This window comes from Anopheles cruzii, chromosome 2, assembly GCF_943734635.1.
Source record: "Anopheles cruzii chromosome 2, idAnoCruzAS_RS32_06, whole genome shotgun sequence".
NCBI classification, from domain to species: domain Eukaryota; kingdom Metazoa; phylum Arthropoda; class Insecta; order Diptera; family Culicidae; genus Anopheles; species Anopheles cruzii.
Genome location: NC_069144.1, coordinates 22251723 through 22260151, shown reverse-complemented (window position 1 = coordinate 22260151; position 8429 = coordinate 22251723).

The following is an 8429-nucleotide window of genomic DNA, read 5'->3' as shown; positions in this document are numbered from 1 at the left end:
ACCGTCCAGCGAGGGTCATCCAGCTGCAGCAACCGGGATTGCATACGGTTAGGTATGTTAACATGTTAACGTAAACGTTATTATAATTGGATTCAAGGCAAAATGGTTTATGGGGCGCGCGTATTTCGCGTGGCTAATGTTGTGGGCGCGCGAAACGTGATAATAAATTTAAAAACGCGTGGCCGTGCGCTACACAGTGTGGGCCGACGTCGGGAGCGTATGTCTGCAAGGTAGCAAGCGACCAGCAACGCCGGGCTAGCCGACTGGATTCGGGGTTTCGTGTGTGGCGAACGCTAGAATGGATGGTCTGGATGGCGCCATTTAAATTGAGCATAATCTACTTTGGGAGCCTTTTGAAGACCTCCGCCAGCAAGCTGTCGTCTGGATAGTTTTCGTTTTTTGTCGACTGACTTTCGTTTTGTTTGTTGCTTTCCTGGTTTGGTCTTGTTCTTTGGCTCTTCGTGCCTGCCAAAGAAGCGCATCGTGCGACGGTCAACGTGGGACCAATTTGATTTTATTTTAAAGATATATTATATTCTAATTCGAATTGACCTCAGTTTGGGTGTTATAGTTGTCAGCAGCCCCCGCCAGAGGATTAGAGAAACGTAGAAAATCGAACGACGCGGCCATTACCATTGAATGGGCACTTACTTTATATTCGATGGTCATGCAAATTTGATTGATTTGCGATGTGTTCGGTGCCCGAAACGCCGCAGGCACACTAAATAAATCAAAGCATACGTGGCACAACAATGTTGCCCGGAGGAAGCAATATCAATCGATCAATCGGCGCGAGACACTCGACATGAGCTGCCGTGCATTGGTGGTGGCGCGTGGTCTTGCAGATAGCTGTTGGCTTTGGCCATTAGCCGATAATTGTTGGCATTGAGGTGGGCATGGATTTGTCGCCCCACCGAGCCGCCAGAGCCACCGGACAGATCTTGCGTCCCGACAGGATGGTAATGAACGCGTGCGAATGATGATCACGTGCCAATGTTATGGAGTGTGCGCTTCAGTCGGACGATTAGAATTAGAGGCATAATACAGGAAGAAATAGGGCCGTCATCGGTTTCCACCATCGTGGGTGGTACGCGAAACGACAGTCCAATGTGTCGGAGCCTTTTATGATCAGTTCGCTATCTCCAAGAAGTTACACACACTTTATTGAGTGTAGGTGATCATGCTAAAGGATACCTTTGCGTTGTGTTCGGGTTATAGATACGATACGATGGTAGCTTGCCCTCGTGTGGGAAAGTGATTTCAATAAAGTTGAAAATATCAAAATGAAGAAAACAATAAAACGCGAAAGAAAATAATCACCACAACGGCTTGTTGCTGCGGTTGTAACTCCAGAAGCTCGATAAACTCGGCGATTCCGTACCGTTATTTTGCAATTTAAGGATGCACCCCGTTCGCAACTCGTAAATATAGGCCAAACAAAATAAAACTCGGACGGTATTTCGGACGATGACCCATAATCGAGCTCCCTTGTAGGCGATTCCATTGTAGGTGAAAAATAGACCAAAACATTTAACAAGCCACTAAGACGAATGACTTAAACTTTATTTAAGTTTTTTATTTATCAATTTTATCTCTTTATCAATTTGATTTCATTGACGTGCTAAGCATTAAGCGTGCATTAAGCTGATGTCATGTGTCTTCAACCCTTTTCGACCCTCTTCACCAACACAACTAACAAAAATACGAATTTGGCTTTTTATGCCATTGCATTGCACCAAAATTGAAATGCACCAATAAAAAAAACTATGACACCAACCTTAAAAATAACATTTCATGTCGTACACAATCACAACCACAGGGCGACCAAAGGGAAATCCGTTCACTTCGCTTTCGCTCCGAAGATCATTGACGATCTTCGTGAGTGACGAGTTGGGACGAAAATTACCAAATGCTTTTATCGCTTTTATCCAACCGCAAGCACGGGAAGAATGGTGGAAATGCGTTTGCGACCGCTTTTCACCCTGTGGCGGCACGTTTTCCAACATGCGGTTTTTAATGGCCATCTCGGCCGCGGGCGGGAAATAAATGCCGCCCGATCCGGAGCCGAAATATGCATATCCGAATTTCCGTTCCCGTTTTGCAACCGATTCAGGATTTTGTTTTATTTTCTTTCCTCCTATGATTGATATTTGGCTGAGGCGCCGCTAGGAAAAATCGAGGTCGCAAAACCCGGTTCGCTTTTGGTTGGCGGTACAATTTTGCCTTTCGAGTGTTTCGTTTTTCTGTTTTTGGTGACGAGAACGGTGAAAAATCGATGAGAAATTATACTTAATAGCGGGCGGCTTCACGCAAAACCCATTGTGGACATGTGTGGCGTGAGAATAAATCGTTCCTATTGCAGCATCGCCGTCGCTTAATGACGGTTTACTTGCATGAAGCGTTTGCTTGATTTTACGTACTGTCCGCCAACAGCGATTGATTCATTTCGTAAATTATCCAGCATTAATCCAGACATGCAGGATGTGTTCATATTCGTACATATTTTGTACTCATTTTTGCAGCATATAACATTTTTGTGATTCACAAACATTTAGCGTAAAAATTCTTGTTAGGCCCAATGAATAATATTGAATTAGATCCTTCGATTTCATTTGCTTTAAACCGCTTGTATTCAGTACCGCTTGTCGCTGACAGTGTAGCAACTTGAGTGCTAAACCTTAAGTTGGTGCTTAATACGGCTCGACCCGTTCTAATAATAATAAATAAAAACCTAATAGTTACAGAACACCACTCTGCAAAAATAATACTCCCAGATATATCAACCCATCGCACCTCTCTGCACATAACGGTACCTTTAAACGCAGAATAAATTGCAATTTATCATCGAATCAATTGTTATTCATGGTGCTTCCAACACGTGTATGCGTACGCAACCACATTTCCGCATGTTTCATCGAACGTGTACCTATTTTTCTCACCGACAAAAGCACTGACATTGGCTCAGGATCTATCGCCAGTTGACGACTTATCGACTTACGTTAATTAGACAATAACTTTCCCATGTCTCTCTCTCTCTCTCTCTATCCGTCCGACCATGACTACAAAGTCTTACTGGGCATCAAGTACTCCGTGGTTTAGCAATTGCCGAATGTGTTATATGAAAAAATCGAATTACGAAAAACTTTCCGATTTTTGAGTAACTCATTTAGGCGAGTTTCAAGCGTAGGATTCTTTTTGTAGATAAAAAACAGTATTCAATCTTATCAAACTTAGCTTGAATGTCTACGATTATTACATTTTGTAACCTCTAGTGACTCGCTTTTGTACCGATCTTATTAATAAACATAACTGGACGTAACGCGACCATTGTCTCAATCTATTTTCGTAATGATGCACAATTACTACAGCAGTATGTACAGAAGAATGTCTTGAAAAGCGAAAATACTTGTATGACGTTCACGAATAATTTGAACAAATAATTACACGTTTCAAATCTACCATAACAATGATTTAATTTATTTTAACATATTTGCATAACATATTTAATTTACCATTACAAGTAATTGTTATTATGTTAGGTAAATTGAGGTTTCTCGTAGTGGTTATTGGCAGAATTTGTATTATGAAGATCATTACTATATTTTTTTTACAAAACATAATTTTTCGTAATCCTCGTAATCCTCTGCATACATTTCAAAAATAAAGCCTAATAACATAGATATTTTTTGAGAAAATCGTAAAATGATTAATAATAGTGGAATGGTACACGAGTTAACAAACGACGTAGCAGTGAGACGATTGAAAAGATTTCTTCTACCACATTCTTGGGATTCTAACGCCGGTCAAACTTCAAACGCAAAAGATTCTGACGAAGAATGACGAAGAGAACAGTTTAAAGGCGATCCAACGAACTGACGAAGGTTCTCGCCTTGTCGCGCTGGGGGATTAGTACGCGCAATGTTACAAATCGGCAGGTACACATTAATTATGCTCATTAATTTGCATACATAATTCCACACACCCGTACCCCGTCTAGAGTAGAATGCCGTCCGCTGTTGATTGAATCGTTGCCCCTCCCCTGCGGATGGGTTGTCGCCTGTTATAAAAACGACGTAGGGGTTGTTCAATCTGCATCTGCCCACTGGCAGACGACGTCAATGAAATTCATAGGCGTAATTGTTAATTTATTGATTTGTGGTCCGCAAGTGGCTGGCTGGCCCGCGAGCTGAAAAGCTGCTCCGAGCAAGTGAGAAAATGAAAAATGTGTCAAGAAATACTTTTATCCTTCGACGGCACCGGAGCGCTGATAAACGTTGCTCATCGGGAGTAATTAATTTTGAAAAATTACACCATTTATCATCACATACACACGCACGCTTGAGTTACGTAAACGGTGAATGGAACCATTTCACTCGCGGCCACCAAAAGTGTCTCGAAACATTTTTAGAACGGCAGCCCGAAAGCAGCCAAGCCGGTCACCGAACACCGCCTCCGGCAGCTGGCGTTCTGCTTGAACTGGCAGCAGTTCAATCGGAAAACGGTCAAAACACCGGACACCAGGCGAGAGCGAAAGTGTTCCGGGTTCCGGACGCTTGGACTGGGGCTAACCGAACAGGCTAGTTCCGGTTCGCTGCGGCTGCGTCCGTCTGTGCACGTGCAAGGATTGCGTTTCCGGTGGGCATTGGCCCATAACGGCTTTCCGACACACACACACACACACATTCACGGGCTCTCTTTCATGTCTATTGCTCTGTTTTGTTAGAGTTGGAAAACACAATAATGTCGCTCACATATCATCATCATGTTCATTAACTTCATTAGGTTGTAACAAATGTACAGGGAAACTAGCTGGCGGGAAAATTCTGTCACATTTCGCGCGTGTGCGTGTATGTGTGTGTCACAAAGTTCGGCACTGAAAGCTGAAAGCGGGAGAAAGGGAGAGACAGACAGAGAGTGAGCCTTGGGAAAGGACGATCGGTGTGCGGGCTGGGAAGCCGGTTCTCGAGGGACACTTTCTGGAAAAACAACAACTCCCACAGTGGATGAACGTGTAAACATAATTGTACATATGTTTCGGTGTGCCCCGCGGGGTCGGCACACGGAGCCGACGGACGAAGGACGAACCCCCTAGATATGAGAAGTTATGAGAATTTCCCTGAACGACGGGCCCGGTTGGAAAATTAATTCCAAGAAGCCGAGCCTCGTTGGTAGCAACTTTTCCTGCTCATCGGGGTTACACGAAGCAAACAGAAATGGAAATCTCTAGGGAAATTCGCAGGTCGCTTTGACACATTCTAGAGTTCTGGTTCAATGCAATATGTTCGTTCAAACCACACACAACTGGGAATGTTTCTCAAGAAGGAAGGAAAGGTACTCTTCTCTGGCCTCTAGCGAAGCCATCACTTCCGGATCGAAATTGATTAGAAACTTGTGGTGTTTTGTTTCTACACCGAGAGAGCATTGACCTGATGTAACGCTTCCATTCGCAATTGAAGCACATATTTCTGGTCTGTTTAGTAGATCAGGTTGTGTTATGAAACTACTCGAGAAAAAGTAATGTAATGATTAAGGATTAAGGAACCGTATTAAGTGTTTTAAGAAATTTTTTTTTATTTTTTAACAACCCTTTTTTTCAATCATTATTACTACTCCTTTTTTGACATTTTGTAGGAAACGTTTTTATGCCATAAGGATAAATCTTAGAAGATTACAGCTTCTTGAAAAGTGGTTTCCAGATGCTGAGTTTTGACCGGCATAATATTTGAATGTTTTGTTGACACATTTAATTTGGCTTCAAGCACATGATTGAAACAATAGCGACAGAAACATGGCGATCGATGGCGAGTTGTCCCATTAACAACCAAAGCTTACAAAAAAGTAGCAACGGCCAAATTGCTTAGAGAATTGCTTACTGTGTGTCGCTAAGAAGAGACGCAATAACGTGCCATCATCTCAATAAATCATCGTAAGTTAAACAATTTAAGATGCGCTACATAATTTACGTTGTCATCACATAACCATTTCTCTACACGGCACCGGACAAGCAATGGAGGAGCTTCCGAAAATCGGTTTGGAAATTAGAGTACACTCTTTGCTTCGTTTCCGAAATTGCTTCGTTTCGAAAGATGTATGCCGTGTCGAAGATCTGCCTCTCGGTTGCGCGTCCCGGCTTGCTCATCGCTCATCCCACATTGGCCGAAGGACCTTGCCAGTGGCGAAAGAGCTGCAGCCGTAGTTTAGATAATGTTTTTATAATTTACTAACATTTCATAAATTCACTGGAAAAAGGGCACTGGTGCCGGCTGGCAAGGAAACCGCCCAAGTGCTACCGAATAGCCCTTCCCATACGTGTGTGGATATCGCTCCCTCCGCTTCGCGTTTTCGGGGGTCACACAGTTGGTCGTCCTGGCGGGATGGACTACGAGTTGACAGCGCACCCAAATTGACCCAAACGACCGGCCCCCGTAGAGGCGTAACCTGAACCTACCGTCTAGGTTGTCGCCTTCGCTTCATCGCCGCTGGTGTCCTGTGTCCTGGACGAAGCGTGACTTTTCACGAAACGGGTTGCCGGTGGACTGAAATGGGCCGTTTGTCGGCCCCGGCCCGGGCCAGTTGTAAGAAAATTGATCTCTTCCTTCCATCGGCACGTGCTGGCCGATGATCGTCCGCCCAGATGTTCTGCCGCGGTGTGAGATCCTTTTTCACGAGGGATGCGAATGAGACTGGGTGCAGGAACTGGAACAGTTTTCATAATAATCATTTCATCCATGGGCTGGTGTGACTCATGCCTGACGAGGCCTCACAACTGGAACCGATGGGCTGAGTTTGGAGGTATTTTGACAGAGTTCCCTTGTCAGGACGCGTACTCTGAGGACGTGAGAATAAACATAAATATAAATAAACAACAAAAATAATAAACACCGATGCAGACACTTCTAGGTTACCTTCATCATTGGGCTCATGTCTAAAACTATACGCTTATGTGAAATAGTTGTTTTTGCGACATGAAAAAGGATTGTAAATACTCAAATAACTGAAAAAACTTACAAATTTAAATAAAACAAATGCAGTTTAGTCATTGGTCACTACATGATCACTATATTATCAAGTAGAATTAAACATAAGAACTGGTGTAGTTCATAGGTCCTAGTATTAATTCAAGATGTTGCCAAAGTTATTTTCACATATTGGAGTAAAGTCATACTACTACCGAATTTGACCACTGATTACGCCTAGTGTGCAACCGCAAAACCTTCGAACTCGTTGAGAACAGGTGCGGATTCTGGTACTGGCTGTGCTGGCATAATATTGGCCGTTCACTGGCTTGGTGCAGTGAATGTCCCGGTCGCCTGCGAAGAAAACCCCATTGAACCTTGGCCGAATCGGTAATTACAATTCGCGCGCATTGTCAACGAAGATCCGGCGGAGGGAAACTTTTACCACAGCACCCCTTCACCGGTTCCACCCAGTTCCTGATCCAGTCGGTCCGCCAGGCGATGGCATTAAAATTGGAAACTCATCATACTTGGCCGACACTTGCGGCGGTGATGCGTAAAATTGCACACTCTAAACAAAAAATAAACTGCAATCGGCGCTTCGGTGTTGAATGTCCGAGCCGGCAACGTGGCCGAGGGCCGGGCGTAGAGCGCAGCTGGCAGCGGCTTGCATAACAATATTTATTTGATTAGCTGACCTGTTAAAAGCTGATTCCGGATTTGGGCTCTCCGATTGCAGGCACCCGGGCAACCGATGGCGTTGGCAGTTGTTGGCTTTCCGGCTGTGCCGTGGCCCGTGGCTGATGGGGTCTTCCGCGAGAGGCCGCGGCTTTTAGCGAACCACTTCCCGGTGGGGGCAGCCATGCAAACCGCGCAAAGCGCTCGTTCACGTGTGCTTTTTGGAAGGTTTGTGAACAATTTAATCACCGGTGTGTTTTGGGCAGTGCTTCGACGGTGATTACTGACCTGCCAAAAGTTCCGACCGAGCTGCATTGACACTTTTGCTGCGCCATGCAAACTCAGCAAAATGTTAAAATAGTATAGAATTGGCATTTTTATGCCATGGAAACCTATTCCAAGTTCAGCATAGAGACTGCATCCCGCCGATCGGTCGATAGCTAGCTTAAAAGCACTTATGGAGCGAGTTTTTTCAATGATTTATAAATGGAAACTTGCAATCTTTCCAAAATGGTTGAAATATTTTTTTGGCAATTCGGTGACTGGCATAGCTAACATTTTAAATGAACGGAAAATGATATCCACCCTGCTTACAATGAAACAGGAGCAGGTCGTGGGAAGTCTAATTAATGATGTATGTAATATTTTCTCTATTCTAGCAGAAAATACCGCTGAATGGCTTAAATACTTAAAAAAGCTTATCAAGGCACAAGTTTCGTGAACGTTATGAGCATCCATAGTTTTTGGTTGATTAAAAATTTAAACATCGCGTGGTTTGAGTGGCTGCCATCCTAA